The sequence below is a fragment of the Crinia signifera genome, chromosome 12, assembly GCF_055691185.1.
Source record: "Crinia signifera chromosome 12, ASM5569118v1, whole genome shotgun sequence".
NCBI classification, from domain to species: domain Eukaryota; kingdom Metazoa; phylum Chordata; class Amphibia; order Anura; family Myobatrachidae; genus Crinia; species Crinia signifera.
Window position 1 is genome coordinate 19,455,079 of NC_139228.1, and position 17,732 is coordinate 19,472,810.

At 44.7% G+C, this 17,732-nt stretch overlaps 1 long non-coding RNA gene across 5 annotated transcripts in view; it reads left to right on the plus strand.

Moving 5' to 3' along the window:
* Positions 1 to 17,732, plus strand: part of LOC146050176 (uncharacterized) — a 135,371-nt gene that overhangs the window by 4,128 nt on the left and 113,511 nt on the right. For all 5 annotated transcript variants that reach the window (XR_014466275.1, XR_014466274.1, XR_014466273.1 and 2 more), the window contains exon 2: positions 17,683 to 17,731. This is a non-coding gene — a long non-coding RNA (uncharacterized LOC146050176). The remainder of the gene's footprint in view (positions 1 to 17,682; position 17,732) is intronic.

Here is a 17,732-nt window from a genome sequence, read left to right on the forward strand (position 1 = left end):
CATTATAAATTTTGCTATGGGGCCCACAAAGTTCTAGTTACGCCCCTGAGCAATACTAATATTTTTAGTGGATATGTTGAGGTTCTCGCAAAACAACTGTGGCGCTCAAAGGGTTAAGAATTAAATATCTATAGTAGGCTATATAAGAACATTTTCTTTTCTCATTATTTAAAACCAAACCCCTTCTTGTAGGTATTTTATTGTATGGTGGTATATTTTTTTTGGTACTTGTTTCCTAGAACGGCGGGCATCGCATGGCATTATAATGGCATGCGATGCGATGGCCGTGATTTTACATAGAAATGCATGGTAAAATGTAAATCGCGTCGGTCGCATCGCATGCGGCCAAAAAAATCGCATGCGATGCGACCGACGCGATTACCGATTTTACATAGGGAACAATGTTAAATGGCCCAATTGACCCGATTTTACATAGGGAACAATGTTAAATGGCCCACAGACCCCAAATAGCCACCCTGAAGTGTGAAATGGCCCCCCCAATTGTTACGCGGTACGCGTCCTCCGACCTTTTCATACCCCCACTATCCACGTCGGTGTGGAGTTGAGAATAGAAAGTGTGGTGAGCGCAGCGAGCCACCGAGCCCGAAGCTGCGCTCGCCACGCTTCGGGCTCGGTGGCTCGCTGAGCTCGCCACACTTTCTATTCTCAACTCCACGCCGATGTGGATAGTGGGGGTATGAAAAGGTCGGAGGATGCGTACCGCCGCCCCTCGCGGGCTCGCTGCGCTCGCCACGCTTCGGGTTGACGTTGATCGTGGGGTGGCGTTAACAAATGGGGGGGCCATTTCACACTTCAGGGTGGGTATTTGGGTCTGTGGGCCATTTAACATTGTTCCCTATGTTAAATCGGGTCAATTGGGCCATTTAACATTGTTCCCTATGTAAAATCACGGTAATCGCGTTGGTCGCATCGCATGCAATTTTTTTGGCCGCATGCGATGCGACCGACGCAATTTTTTTTCCTTGCGATGCCTAAGATGAAAATCGTGGGCGCCGTTCTAGGAAACAAGTACCTTTCTTTTTTTTTTAAGTTAAGGATTAGCTCCTTATTTTTAAACATTTACCATCGCTATCTTGGAATTTCAATTAAATAGTATGTAGTATTTATTAAATGTGCAAAAGAAGCATTCAGTACGGTCCTCCGTAGGATTGTTTATCAAAAATGTATCGTCACCTTTGGTTAGCTAAATACTGAAATGTGTCACTCCTGTTTTTCTGCCCCTCCTCTTCTGAATGTAAACTCTCTCGAGCAGGGCCCTCTTCCCTCATCATTTTTCTATTCTGACTGGTTGGAATGAAAATCTGGTAACTTCTGTCCATTTTCCACCTTTTGAGAGTAAATGGTTGATTGCAATTTGTTCTCAGACATTCTTGTTCCAACCAGTGAGATTGTAAAGATAATCTTATGTGTATGGAGCTTTAAGCTGTGTACACGGTGTGATTTTTGGTTATCGATCTTGACTATATAGTCAAAATCGATAGCACGTTAGATCAAATTGCACCGTGTTAAGCTGCATCCAGTCCTGATGCAGAGTTCCGTGGAGTTGGAATCGAAATTAGAAACAGACTGTGCAGCGCATATTATTTCTGCTATCTCATAGCGAGGGCCATGCTGCCCAATGCTGATGCAGCTTTGTTTATGTACTCTGTACTTGTCCTCTATTGCAGGGGTTCTCAAACTCGGTCCTCAGGAGCCCACACAGTTCACGTTTTCCAGGTCACCCGGCAGGTGCATTCATTACTCACTGACACAGGTGGAGAAAATTATTTCACTTGTGGTTCTGTGAAGAGACCTGCAAAACATGCACCATGTGGGGTCCTGAGGATCAACTTGAGAACCTGTGCTATATTGTATTCAACTGTTTACGGTTTTGCTTATTTGTTTATGTCAGTGGTAGCCAACTCCAGTCCTCGAGAGCTACCAACAGTTTACATTTTTCAGACCATCTAGCTGGTGCACTCATTACTCATTGACCCATTTTAAAAGACACACCCATGTGTATGTATACTGTGTGTGCACACAAGGACTGTGGATATGTATACTATGTCTGTGCAGGTTGGACTCTGTGTATACTAATCTGCGTGTGCAGGCTGTGCTTTTATGTATACTATGTGTGTGTATGTGCGGACTGTGTATAGGGGGTCTGTGTGTGTATAGGGGGGCTGTGTATATGTATAGGGGGTCTGTGTATATACATACTGTTTGGGTGCATACTGTAGGGAGGCTGTATATATGTATACTATGTGTGCAGGGGCTATATGTCAGCTGCCCGCCCTGTCCTCGCACAGTGTCCTCTATGTTGTCTCAGTTCTGTGAGCACTGAAGAAATAATTCGCTAGGCGCTGACAATCGATTGATTTATCCCCGGCACCCAAGGCTGCGAATGGATGATTATGCAAATCAACCATTTGCATGCCTGCAGTGGTTTGGGAGGGGGGGTTCTAGGGACGACAGATGGCCCTTGGCAAAATTCGCTGCCTTGCTCCTCCCTCAGGCCACCCTGCTGCACCTCCCACAGTGCAATCATCATTACCCAGTAAAGAGACATTTTGCCAGTGCTGGCTGAATGATGTTTCAGATGGTTCAAGATTAAAAAAATATAATTTATGAACTCTACTGAAATATAATGCATAAAGAAATCTAAAAATGATGTTCCAATGTTATTGAGTGTTCCAGAATATATTACCAACTTTGGAGAAGCTGTCAGATGTGATAAATCAGGTATTTTTATCCTTTCAATAAAAGTGGATTCAATCAGGGCCGGATTAACAATGGGCCTGGTGGAGCTACAGCTCCAGGCCCATTGTCCAACTAAGATTTTGTAGATGAGGACTGGGGCTTTCCAACGAGCCTAACTCTGCGTCGCTAGTCCCCCGGGAACCGGAGATACTGCTGGGCATAGCTGGAACATTTTCCCCATAGGATAACATGGGACCCACTAATTACGGACCCCCACCCAGTTCCGACGGCTGCCAGTTCCCCCCTGGCATCACAGAAGCTCGAAGTTGATCTAATTAGAACCCAAATCGCTGGGCCTTCAATCTGATATGCTGGTTCATATGGGTTGGAAGAAAGAGGGATATTGCAGCGCTCTTGTATTTTAATGAGTCAACCAATCTGTACAATAAAAAGGTATTTAATATGTATCACATAACATACAATAAAAAATGCAAATAAAAAAACACTTTAAAATCAACAGGTTATTGATATAACCTGCTCTGGTAAACCTCAACAAGTGGGGAAAGTGGGAAACAGCCCAGTGGAGTCCAATTTGTAACCCCAATGGGTCGCTGGAGGTGTCCCGGTCCAATGTGGATGATGGGATGGGGTACTCCAATTTGGTTCTAATGAGCCGCTGTAGTTTTCCCAGTCCAAGACTTGTATGGGGGGCTCCTTTTATAAAGTGCACTGTGCCAAATATAAAGTGCTCCAGATGTTGAGAAATTGTAGGAAGGGTCCCAGAAGAATAGGCAGGTAGTGGGCAGTGTCCACAATAGGTCCAGCTTGATCACCAACTCGTTTTGCTGTCACTAAAGGGGCAGCTTTTTTGGTTGATATGGGTTAATTGGAAATGATGGTGTGTGGTTAAACATGTAATGGGCATTATGGTGTAAATTTTTAATGCGCGCAATGTCCCTGTTTGAGAAGCATATTGTGAATTTTGGTTCAATCCAATTGGTATAGTGTGAATTTTGGCTCATTCCATGTGGCATAATGTGTAAGAGGCAAGTACAGTAGAAGGGGGTTACTATTGTGTTGCCTGATTTGTATAAGGGGTATATGATGTGGTAAACTTAGGTGACCACATAAAAGGTGCTAAAATGTTGTCTACCAAGTTTTGGCTTTCAGTATTTTTTTTAGACTGGAGTGCCGCCTCATCCCGTAAGTATCTTAGGACACCGGCGTCCTGCGGGTGCACCTTTTGGAGGGCACCCGGCAATATATCTCCCTGCATCCTGTCGGTGTCGGAATTTGTAATTATATAATAAGTTGAAAGTATTTACACAAATAGAGACACACCCATGAGCAGACCACCCAACCAGAACACTGGTCACGCCCCCCACATTATTAGGTGCTGGCCACAACCCCTATTATCGCGCATAAAAGGCCCTTGATCATTTTCAGCTCCAGGTCCATTTAGACCTTAATCTGGCACTGCATCCAATCAGAACTGCTCTATAATTGCAAGAGCTCAGGATGTCCTGATGGCAACCATGGGGTCTCTGGTAACTTTTAGGGATCTGGCGAGGTAACCCAGAAAAGATGATGTCACTTAACCAGCCTCTGATGGTGCTCTAGGCATTCAGGAGAATATGTGGATCCAGTAACAACATTAGAAGATCGCTGGTTACTCTCTACCTAGAACGGCGCCCGCGATTAGCATCGCAGGCGTCGGGGGTAACAAATCGCGGGCATCGCGGGTACATTAAAAACGGGTGCGACGCGATGCCCGCGATTTTCCCATAGGGATCAATGTTAAAAGTCAGATTGGACGCGATTTTAGTGTTAAATGCCTCAATGCCCGCGATTTTTACATAGGAAACAATGTTAAATGGGCCACAGAGCCCTAATAGTCCCCCTGAAGTCTGAAATGGCCCCCACAATTTTTAACGCCACCCCACGATCAACGTGAACCCGAAGCGTGGCGAGCGCAGCGGTACGCGTCCTCCGACCTTTTCATACCCCCACTATCCACGTCGGCGTGGAGTTGAGAATAGAATAGTGTGGCGAGCGCAGCGAGCCACCGAGCCCGAAGCGTGGCGAGCGCACGCGGATACCTTCACAGTTATACGCGTCCCCTCGCCGGCTTCACAGGTGTCCGTGGCGACGCGGACACCTGTGAAGCCCGCGAGGGGACGCGTTTACCTGTGAAGGTATCCGCGTCCCCTCGCGGGGCTCGCCACGCTTCGGGCTCGGTGGCTCGCTGCGCTCGCCACACTATTCTATTCTCAACTCCACGCCGACGTGGATAGTGGGGGTATGAAAAGGTCGGAGGACGCGTACCGCCGCCCCTCGCGGGCTCGCTGCGCTCGCCACGCTTCGGGTTGACGTTGATCGTGGGGTGCCGTTAAAAATTGTGGGGGCCATTTCAGACTTCAGGGGGACTATTAGGGCTCTGTGGCCCATTTAACATTGTTTCCTATGGAAAAATCGCGGGCATTGAGGCATTTAACACTAAAATCGCGTCCAATCTGACTTTTAACATTGATCCCAATGGGAAATCGCGGCCATCGCGGGCATCGCATCGCACCCGTTTTTTAGTGCATTCGATGGGCGCCGTTCTAGGTAAAGAGTACCGATCGCTGTTGAGATTTCAAATAAACAGCTCATCCAATAAATATCGCTTGTTGGTATGTCCAGTAAATAAAATCAACTTTTTTCCCCGGATTAGTATGCTTCCGGTTTCCCCAGATTAGTATGCTTCCGGTTTCCCCGGATTAGTATGCTTCCTCAGGATCCCTAAAAGTCACCAAAGACCCCTTGGTTGCCATCAGGACATCCTGAGCTCTTGCAATTATAGAGCACTTCTGATTGGATCTACTTTTATTGGAAGGACACAAATACCTGATTTATCACATCCTACAGCTTCTCCAAAGTTGGTAATATGTTCTGGAACACTCAGGGCCGGCTCTACCATTAGGCAGCTTTAGGCATCTGCCTAGGGCGCTGGGATCTGGGGCGGCGGCGCCAAGTATGCAAATAAAAAAATCAAGGATGTCTATGAGGATCCTTGTTGTGCTTACTGCAGGTGGCGACTGTGGAACTTCTAAGACCTCACCTCCATACTTTCCCTTGAGACATACTTCCCTACTTTGCTTCCCCCCCTTCTTGTACTCAGTTGTGGGTGGCAAAAGGGAGGGTGCAGAGGGCCTCCAGGAAAAGCAGGGGTCTTTCCCACCTTCCCAGGAGGGCTGTGAGGACCAGATGATTTTTTTAAATGTATTTATTTTTTATTTAATTTTTTGGGGGGGAGTAGGTTGAAGTTCTGCCTAGGGTGCTGAGAAACCTTACACCGGCCCTGGAAACACTCAATAACATTGAATTCCTTTTTAAGGTTGATATATACTATTTTATACCACTAGATGTCCCCCACGTGACATTCCCCATCCTTTATTTTAAGTTTTATGATTGTTATGCATTATTTTTATATTTATTTATGCATTATATTTCAGTATAGTTTAATAAATCATATATTTTTTTAATCTTGAACCGTCTGAAACATCATTCAGCCAGCGCTGGCAAAATTTCTCTTTACCATTTACCTCTTTTAGGGGAGTGACTACCCCTTGCCAGCCGCTGATAATAGCGCACCACACATTTTTGTTCTTTATTTAATAATCATTACCCTCCCGGGGTGTGCGGCTGCTGCTGGCAGTGTGCGGTCTGTGTGGGTGACATGGGCGATTACACAGAGGTAAATAACGTGCATTAGGATGAAGGAGGGGGAATCTCCAGGAATCGATGAGTGAGGTGGCAACCCTAGCTGTGACAGACCCTCATCAGGCAACACTGTGGGTGGTTGTTGGCGATGTTGCATGACCTACACAAGGCCCATATAACTATTGGCTGGGTTGTCTGTACTTTGTTGTATTTCTCAGGGTATCTGCTTTCAGTTCTTCTAAATAAACATCAGAAAGTGAATGAGTCGCTCGTCCACTCTGCAAAGTACCGTGATGGGCTTGGTCCTCGAGGGAAAATAACATAATACAATAACAGATTTGTAGTTGTTTTTGGCATTAGTTTAATATAGCACTAAAATCACAGTCCTAGGAATTATTCTTTTTTTGTAGAAAGATTCAACATATCAACATTAACATTTGCCAACAGAAATGTTTATGTAAACCTACACAGTTTAAGCACTATTGTAATGGATATGATGTCTTTCACACACTAGCACGCATTTGATCTTTGAAGCTGTCTAAATGCCCCCATACATATGTGATTTGGGCCCAATTCCAATTGACCGGGCCAAGAAATTTGGGTGAAATTGGTCCCAATCGCATGTGTATGACATCAGATCCAATGCGTTGCTCCATGCGCATTGGACCGGAGACTGTGGTCAGATGGCCTGCACGTAACATATCTCATACATGCAGCCGCCAATGGCACATCATGGGTGCTGTTAAGCACCAGCGATGTATCGCATCCGATGGTAGGTGTGTGTGCCACTGGTGCCACACTGGCCTATCTGCAGAGCGGGGAAGTGATAGGCAGGAGCGGAGCTCCGCCCCCAATCTGCATCCCCTGGAGGGCAGTACATTAAAAAAAAAAAAACACATACAAAAGTATGGGCTGCCCGCTGATTGGCTGAGAGAGCTGCCCATTCTTTTGTATGTTAATTCTCCTGTCCCCAGCTTGCAGCTCCCTGGGAGTTTTACATGCGACAAATCGCATGCGATTTATTGCATGCCAAGTGTCAAATCGTCAATTAGGTCTGCCGGGGGGAGCTCTAGGGGAATTGGGTCTGACTTGTCCTTAGGCCAAGTTGGACTAATGTATGGGGCCTTAAAGGGTTTATTTACTAAGATGGATGTTCTATTGAAGATGGGATGTTGCTATGGGCAACCAATCAGATTCTATCTAATCTTCTAGGAGATGCTAAATAAATAAGTAGATTCTGATTGATTGCTTTGGGCAACAGGAAAACCCTTCTTAGTAAATAAAGCCCTAAGGGGCCCATTTATCAAACCATATTCTGCTAAATCCCTGAAAACAACCATTTTCAGGGGGTTACCTGCAAGTATTAAGTATCACCAAATGTATCAAAGGGGGACCGCAGCAGGACTCTCCAATACCTGCTGCTATCCCCCTGCACCGCCGCCAGCCACATCCCCCATAGGTTTCTATGGGGATGCAAAGCTGCCCGATGTATCAAGGGCTATCGCCATTCTGAGATGGAGATAGCCCATTGTAGTCTATGGGCTCCACACCGCACTGCCCGGGTGGCAGTGGGGTGAGCGGGGGTCAGCCTATTTACAATCCATCGTAAAATTGGCATTCATACACAAGAATAGGTGATCTCTATTGTGTGACGGTCCACCAGACTGCAGACGTTCTTGGTGGACTGTACGAGATGATCACCCAGCATAATGAGTGATGATTGGACTGTACAGAGGGGATGTACAGTAATTGGAGAGGAAATGGTTATGTGGTTCTGGATTGTCATAAGCTGCGTGAAGAGGTTAATTTTCAGGAAACGCTTGAAGGTATGGAGACTAGAGGAGACTGTTATTGTGTGTGGGGATGGCAATCCGCTCCTGAACAAGGTGTGACCAACACTGAAACACGTTGAGCAGTTCCTTTTTGCAACCAAGTTCCGGACCAGCCGCCCATTTATCACGTGCCACTCCAACTTAGGGCCTGATTCAGACTTATTTGCTAGGCTGCATTCGGTCAAATGCCCCCCCCCCCCCCCCCCCCCACCTGTAATAGCAGGGGCACACCCAGCATTTTTATGGGGACGCCCGTGAACGGCTGGGTGTTCCCCCTGATACCGCCTCCAGCCCTTTCTGTCCGGAGAGAATGGTTTGACAAGTGTAAAACTTGCCGAAGCTGTTCTCTCCCTGTGGTTTGCTTATGAACAGACCTCGAACAAGGAGGCTGAATCTGAATCGCCCCCTATTGCGAGGACTCCTTGCTAATTATACAGACTATCGGATCATTGGACTAAATACCCATCATTTGTGGGTAATAAATACTATCCTCCAGCTGGGCAATAGTCCGGGACTTTATTTTATTGAAATCCGTTACCGAATACCATATTCCCCGTACTCCCTGGGGATTGGTTTGGACTCTGCTTATCCACCAGAAAGTTAGGGTGTGACATCTTCATAATATCAGTACCAAGGAGTTATATAACGATTTTAATGTGATTGTGGGTTTTTTGTATTCATTGTCTTCCATATAAGGATAGCTGTCCTGTATTATTGTAATAATTTGTCACGATTATTGTGAAATTCTGGTAATCTATTTTGTACTTGTGTGCTGTTCTACCTCATAATGGGTACACCTGTGCACCATCTGGATGGATGGATGGAGGAGGAGGAGGAGGAGGATCTGGTGCAGCGTATAGAGGCGTGAGCTTTATTGATGGGGTACAGCGTGTAATGAAGTAATGGGGTGTACTGTAGTGATGTGGAGCAGCGTATAGAAGTGTGTGCTTTAGTGATCTGGTAAAGTGTAGAGGTGTGTGCTTTAGCGATGGGGTGCAGCGTATAGAGGTACAGCATATAGAGACATGTACTGTAGTGATCTAGTGCAGCGTATAGAGGCGTATACTGTAGTGATGAGTTGCAGCACATAGAGGCGTGTGCTGTAGTGATGAGTTGCAGCACATAGAGGCGTGTGCTGTAGTGATCTGGTTCAGTGTATAGAGGCTTGTTCTGTAGTGATGGGGTGCAGCTTGTAGTGTAGTGATGTGGTGCAGCGTATAGAGGCGTGTACTATAGTGATGGTGTGCAGCGTATAGAGGCGTGTGCTGTAGTTAAGTGGTGCAGCGAATAGACGTGTGCTGTAGTGATCTGGTTCAGTGTATAGAGGCTTGTTCTGTAGTGATGGGGTGCAGCTTGTAGTGTAGTGATGTGGTGCAGCCTATAAAGGCGTGTATTGTAGTGATGTGGTGCAGCGTATAGATGCGTGTAATGTGGGGCAGTTTACAGTGTCTCCACTAAAAATTGAATTTGTTATAATTGGTAAGGAAAAGAAAAAAGGCAGAGAAAAGGGTAGAGGCACTCTGGAAGCAATATGTTCAATTGTACTCCTCTTTTTTTTTTTATAAAAAATGACTCTTATTTTCTCACGCTGATTTCCCTAGCAGCATCGCTCAGCGTGTAGGCTAGGCAAAATCGGCCTGTGTGCATAGGGCTTAAGAGGTGCTATAGTAAAAAAAAAGGTGGTTAAAACCATGGTGGGCGGGTTTGTCACTTTTTTTTTTTATTTTTTCTTTTTTTTTAATTCAAGGCATTTAGGGCCGGATTCTGCTTGTCTCAGTAAGCTGTGGAGGAGTCTGGATCTTTGTTGTACTTAATATAGGTGGCTGATGCATACCTCCCAACTGTCACGATTTTAGAGGGACAGTCCCGATTTTCGGGTCCTGTCCCGCTGTCCCACCCGCGGCAGGCATTGTCCCGCTGCGGGGGGTGGCAGTTGGGAGACCCCCCAATCTAGTAGAATAGGCGCTGTGCGCATGCGCACCGCGTCTATTCTCGTATGAAAATGAGGTCGCGGCTAATTAGCATAAGCAGCACCCTCATTTGCATACGCCCCGCCCCCTTTTCGCGAGTGTCCCTATTTCTTCAGATCAAAAGTTGGGAGGTATGCTGATGTGTAACTTCTAAGACCTCACATCCATACTTTCCCTTGAGGCATACTTACCTACTTTGCTGCTCCCTCCTCCTTGTACTCTGTTTTGGGTGGCAAAGGGAGGCTTCCAGGGAAATCAGGGGACTTGCCCCCTTTCCGGGGCTGGGAGAACCACATGATTTTGGTTAAAAGACCGGGGCAGAGGGGGAGGCCAGGCACACAGCACCGGAGAAGCCCTGTACACAAGGAGTTTGGAGCCTCTGTGCTGAGGGATGTGGTTAAGCACAGATCACTGCACACATACGATGCACCTACCATGTGACGTGAGAGATCTGTGCTTAGCAGTCTTTTGCCTATGCTGATAGGCGATGTAAGCAGGATAGACAGTACATGCACTTCCTATCTCGGCTGGCGATGGCGACCACGCATCGCCACCGGGTGTATACGCGGATCGCTTCATTCCTAAGCTAGCTAGTCAAATGACTTAGAAATGCCCCTTGTGTATGCCCCTTAAGGACACAGGAGCAGATGTAGTGGTGCATACACACAGTAAGATTTTGGCTATGTAGGATTTTAACAAGGCAGTTTCCCTTGAACTCCCCAGAGCCCAGAAACCTCTGATATTGACTATACACATCACTAGATTGTACACATAATGGACCTGCCTGCGCAGTATTTTTTTATTCATTTATTATATATATATTTTATTGAGACAGTCTTGAGAAAAGTAGGCATTAAATAAACATTTCACAATATACAAGAAATACGTACAATAAAAAGGGACAATGTCCTTCAAAATGTTGCAAAGTACACTGTGACTGTTCAAAATATAGCAAAGTACATGGCGACTGTTCAAAATATAGCAAAGTACATGGCAACTGTTCAAAATATAGCAAAGTACATGGCGACTGTTCAAAATATAGCAAAGTACATGGCGACTGAAATTTTTAACTCAATTTTTTTAAACAAAAAATTAATAAAATTACATAGTTTTACAAGTATTGCAATAAACCATGTATTTTAAGACATGTTCTTTAAATTGTCAAATGCGTAACAAACATTAATTCCTAATTAACAGTTAAAGTAAGAAGGGTGAATGGTATGGAAGGAAAAAGAAAAAAATAAGGTAAATAGAAAGGGTTTGCCTGGGGATATTGAAGAAAAAAAATATATATATGAAAAACAAGAGTTAAAAAAAAAAATAGAGTGGAATTTTAAGGAATTACCATGGAAGAGGTCTCAATTAAGATTTAGATTACATAACTCTCAAGATGGTCAGAGGAATTTCTGCTACAAAGATATTGGATAAAAACAAACCAAGGATTCCATATTTGAATAAAGTTTAAGTATTTGTTGAAGAAATGCTTTTATCTTCTCCATGGAAGCTACAAACCATATCTTATTTATAACTGCTTGAGGGGGGTCTAGGTTTTTCCAGTGTGAGGTAACTAGGCACCTTGCAGCGTTAAGTATCTGGGATGGTAATTTTTCAGAAAGTGGGTCTGGGGAAAGCTATTGGATGTCCTAAAAGAAAGGACCATGGTCCCCTAAGAACTTTAGTAAGTAACACTTTACCCAATAAAGTTGCCACTTCTTCCCAAAAAACTACAATTTTAGGGCATGTCCACCATATGTGTAAAAAAGTGCCGGACTCTCCACAGCCTCTCCAGCATAGGGGAGAAGCAGAGCTATATATTCTATTTAGTCTAACCGGTACCAAGTACCAGCGATAATACATTTTATAGGCATTCTCTTTAAACAGAGTAGAGATTGAATTTTTAGATAATCTCTCACGAATTAGGGACCATAAATCTTCCTTTTTGGGAGTAGGGGAGTATTTTTAATTGTGACGCTGATCCATTGGTGGTGTGCAAGCTGTATATACACTGAGTGATGTACAATTTGCGGGGGGCAGAGCTATGCTTGTATTGTGGTGTGTGGCAAAACATGTAATGGGCATTGCGGTGTGTTGCACAATGTGTAATAGGCATTATTGTGTGTGTGTGTGTGTGTGTGTGTGTGTGTGTGTGTGTGTACGTCTAAGGGGCATTATGGTGTGCAAAACCAATATTATCTAGCGGTCAAAGGTGCTGTCTGTGGTATATGGGGTCAAAGATGCTGTCTGTAGGATCTGGGAGCCACCAATACTATCTGTAGTGTATGTGGGGGGGGTGTAACAATTGCTATCTATGGGTTGCAGATGCTGTCTGTAGATCGGGGGGGGTCTCTTTTGCTATGTATGTGTAGTAGACACCTGGTATGAACTTACGCCACTGCATCTCCCTGACCGTCTACAATGGATGCTATTCTAGATTGGTTGGAGGGGGGATAAAATAGTTCCTATGTACTGTTGCAAGATGAGGGCAGGGAGCGGTGCGGTCCAGCCCTGTGGCTGGGGGGTTTCCAAATGTAATCCAAAATCTTCCACTTTGCAGGGCATTGCAGTAAGTACGTGAGTCTGGGGGAGCGGTAACATCGCTGAAAATTGGTCTTTTTATACACTGGATACTGTATGGAATACAGCATTAATATTTAACAGTACAGATGGCCTATAGAATAGGCTGTTTCAAACATTAAAATAATATAAGTAGTCATGAAAACACACTATAATAAATACACAAACATAGAACCAGTACTGCACTTTCTAAGCTCACAAGCTCCCACTTCATGGTAAGGCTCCTGTTTCTTCCTCCTGGAAGCTGCTCTCTTGTCCATTGTGATGTTTGTGGGCTCAGATCCACACATACAGTAAATGTGGTATAAGAAGCTGGTACACTGGGCATGTGCAGCATCTCTGCTCTGTCCCTTACACTGCATGGTGTGGTGGCAGCTCTACTGATCATATTATATACCAGTGCTATTGTCATAATTTAAGGCACCCCCCATTTGCCTATGCGGCCTGGCTCACGATACTGGATGTACCAGCAGATGTTTGTACAGGGCCGGGCCGCCAGGTGAGAGAACAGTCGTAATTGCAAATACATTATGTGCACCTCAGATTCAGGCCCGTAGTATGAGATGTGTCTGTAGTACAATTGCTCTGAAACATAGCAGTAACCTACACTAGAGGAGGTGGAAGTTTCTCGGTTAATTCCCAGTGTCGGCATTAATGCCAGAGAAATGACATATAAGTGCAGTCTGGGTACTGGTAACTGTTTGGCTGCGGAAAACGTAATACCTCTTTCATATCGAGGCAATAACCCCGGACAAGGGGCCTTATTCTGGTTCACTCTGAGAGGCAAATTCCTTCTCAAATGGACAAAACCATGTGCACTGCAGGGGCGCAGATATAACATGTACAGAGAGAATTTAGATTTGGGTGAGTTATTTTGTTTCTGTGCAGGGAAAATACTGACTGCTTTATTTGTACACTGGAATATAGATCTCACTTTGAAGTAAAAGCCCACCCAAATCTAACTCTCTCTGCACATGTTACATCTGCCCCACCTGCAGTGCACATGGTTTTGTCTATTTGAGAAGGAATTTGCCTCTGAGAGTGAAATAGAATAAGGCTCAAGGTGCTGTGTGAAAGCACCAAACGGAATAATTCTGGTAATTTCGCAATTTGACCCAGGTGAAAGAGTCGGACCCAGGATCAAGATCCCAGGTCAGACCCGGCTTTGCGATGTGAAAGCATTGCGCTGTATAGGGTAAATCTCGCCATGGTTCCGGTCACATTACTATTCCCATTCGGAGTCCATGTAGATCTTAACCCCTTCCCGACATTGCCTTTTATGCTAATTTTTTTTTTTTTTTTCCTCCTTGCGTTCAAATAAGCGTAACTTTTTTAATTTTCCGGCTATATAGACACATGAGGGCTTTTTTTTTGCGGGACAAGTTGTACTTTGTAATGGTACCATTTACTATACCGTATAATATTCTGGGGAATCAGGAAATAATTCAATGTGGGGTAAAAAAAAAAAAAAACGCCATTCCACAATTTTGCGCTGGTTACGGTTTTTTTGGAGTTCATAGTTCGTTTAAAATGATGGGTTATCTTTATTCTATGGGTCGTTACGATTCTGGTGATACCAAACTTATATAGTTTTCGTTATGTTTTACCACTAAAAAAAAAAATCGCAACTTTTACGGTTTTTCTAATTTGCGTTGCGTCGCCATGTTCTGCGGCTTATAACTTTTTTATTTTTCCACCTACGGACCTGGGTGAGGGCTCATTTTTTGCGGGCTGAAGTGTACTTTTTAATTAATTTAATTATGGGATATGGGCGACTTTCTGATCTCTTTTAGTTATTTTTTTTTGGGTACGCGATGCGACCAAAAAACGTAGTTTTGGCGTTTGGAATTATTTTCCGTTTACGCCTTTAACCGTGCGGGATAACTAATGTTATATTTTAATAGATCGGACTTTTAGGAACGCGGCGATACCAAATATGTTTTTTTTTTTTTTTTTTTATTTATTTTTATTTGTGAAATGGGGAAAGGGGGGTGATTTGAACTTTTAATATTTTTTTATTTTTTTTTTATTTTTAAACTTTATTTTTTTTTTTTTTTACTTTTACTACAAGGCCCCCTAGTGTACTTGACCACTAGGGGGCGCGATCGCCTGTACTAGGTTCAGCCATAGAGCTCTATGGCTGAACGTAGTGATTTTATGCACTTCCTATTACATCCTGCCTGAGGCTACATTAGACCCCTGGCTACCATGGCAACCGATCGGCACCCTCCGATCTCGCTGCGGGGGGCCCCGATCGGCGCCGGAGGGGGGCGCCCCCCCTCCGATCAGCTATTTAAGCACTGCGGTCGCTTTGCCCGCGGTGCTTAAAGGGTTAAACGGCCACGATCGGCGAACTCGCCGCTCGTGGCCGTGAGAGCAGGGACCTGGCTGTAATATACAGCCATTACCTGCTCTCTGTCAAGCCAGCTCACTCCGTGAGCTGGCTTGATTCCCCCGCACCCGACATATGACGTAAATGTACGTCATATGTCGGGAAGGGGTTAAAGAATGACAAAGTCCAAATAAATGATTATAGCACAAAGTACAAAACAATCTTAAGAAGTGACCTTAGTGAAATGCTTGGGTGAACAGGAAAGTCTTGAGCAGGGGTGTCAAACTCAAATTCATCGAGGGCCGCATCAGCAGTTTGGTCACCCTCAAAGGGCCGGTTGTATTTGTAGGTCCCCCTGTATAATTATAATGCCATGACACCACAGGCTACTCCCCCTCTATAATATAAAATGAATGCCATGACACCACAGACTGCTCCCCCTGTATAATATAATAAAAGTAATGCCATGACACATAAATGATTATACAGGAGGAGCAGCCTGTGGTGTCATGGCATTATTATTATTATACACGGGGACACCTCAGGAAACAGCAGATATATATTTTTTTTATTGTGAGTGTGATCCTCATCCTCACTTACTGTTTCTCCGTCTGTCCTGCAGCTGCTGCGGCTTCCAGCTTTTCTTCACTGCTTGCTGCGGCCACACTGTCCCCGACTCCCGGTCCAGCTTCCCTGCCTGCTCCTACTTCTCTACAGACGCATGGGCGGGCGGCGTCATCGTCATGACGTCCCCACCCAGTGTCTGTCACTGCCGGGCATCAGAGGGGACAGGCGGCCGGGCCCTCCTCCACGTAGCTGTGGAGGCCGGCGGCCATGTTTCTGTAGCCGCATACATATGTGCCTACAGGAACATGGCCGCCGACAGTGGAGGAACAGGTAAGGCGGACATGGACGCGGCCCGCAGCACTCCTGTTTTAGACACACTGTCCCTGCATGCTATCTCCTCGCACGGGCCACATGACGAGGTCTGGCGGGCTGGATTTGGCCCGCGGGCCTTGTGTTTGACACCTGTGGTCTTTAGTCTATTTTTGAATGTTTACAGAGTGGAAGCTCCTTGAACTGAGCGGGGAAGTGAGTTCCATAGAGTTGGAGCCACAGCGATGAAAGCTTGGCCCTTTCATATAGGGGGGCTCTGCTTGTTATTATGGCGAAGATGAATTGTATACAGGAATAAGATGTTATATCATCATTTTTATGAAACAAAGACTTTAATGCATTTATATTTGGACTTCTGGATCTGTTTATTGGACTAGAATATCCTTGTGTAGGTTCAGGCTTCTATTGGTCTCATTATTTGACCGACCCATTGGGCGCCTCCCTGTTATTGCATCTCTGTAAAATTCCAGCCAACAGGGTATTTGAATAGATCAGACAGCCCGTATATATTGAATAATACTGCTTTCACATTGCAGAAATGGGTTATGACACGGTATTCTTAAATGGGACTTTAAAACGGGTCTGAGCCTTGAGACCTTTCACATTGCAGGTGAAAACCGTTTTAAAAATCATTTAATACCATTCAACCCGTTTAACCCCCAAGGGACACGTTTCAAGCCATTGAAATAGAGCTGTTCAAACTGCCAAAAAAACGGCTTTAAAACGTGTAGGACTCTGCTTTTTAACAGTGTTGAAATACCGGTTAACTTTAACCGGTAAATCAACTCTGGCACTTTCACATTGCAGCCTTAAACCTTTTAAAATGGAAAAAAAACGGCAATATACCGTTTTAAAAGTGCGATGTGAAAGGGGTATCAGAGAGCGAGATTGGAGTATTGCGTACATGTGTATATATATAGTAACAAGGAAAAACAGTGGCAAATAGTGCATTTGTGTGTGTGTTATCTATCTATCTATCTATCTATCTATCTGTGACAAAGCTTCACTTGGCAGTAGAAATAAAGGCTTAAGGCCCGTACACACTGGGCGATTTTCAGCTGAAAGCAGCTCAATTTTGTCGTTTGATCTGCTTTCAGCTCAAAGCCGCCCAGTGTGTACGGGGCAGCAATGACTAGTGAGCTCTGATGCACGTTCCCGCATCATCATCGGTTCTCATCTGCTGGTTGTGCCAGCAAATAAGCGACGGGGTGGATGGCTTTCCATAGTGCCCTGCTATAGAGAGCTGTCCACCCCCGGTAAAATATCTTAAAATGGGCAAAAATCTTTGATTTTTCAGTCCAGTGATTTTTTTTCCCATCATTACTTTGCAATCACGCTGTTTATGCTGCTCAAGAGCCTGTCTCCTTTTGGTTAACATTTCGATATATATATATTTTACATTATCACAAACCATGGGGGGAAATTTAATAGGATGAGATATTCAGAAAGTGAGCGATTTTAGAAATCTCCAGCTTTTTTTAAAGCGGCAATCCTTTACACTGCAATCCCAGTTTGATTTTTGCAGTGTAAATGATTGCCGCTTTAAAAAACCTGGAGATTCCTTACCAAATCTCTCACTTTCTGAATCTCTCATCCTATTACTTTTCCCGTGTGTGTGTTACTTTGTGAGTCAGATATTCCATTTTTGTTCATATGCGTTTGTTTTTCCCTATAGATGGAACTGAGAAGAAACTGCCAGACGACACAATAACGCACACATAAAGG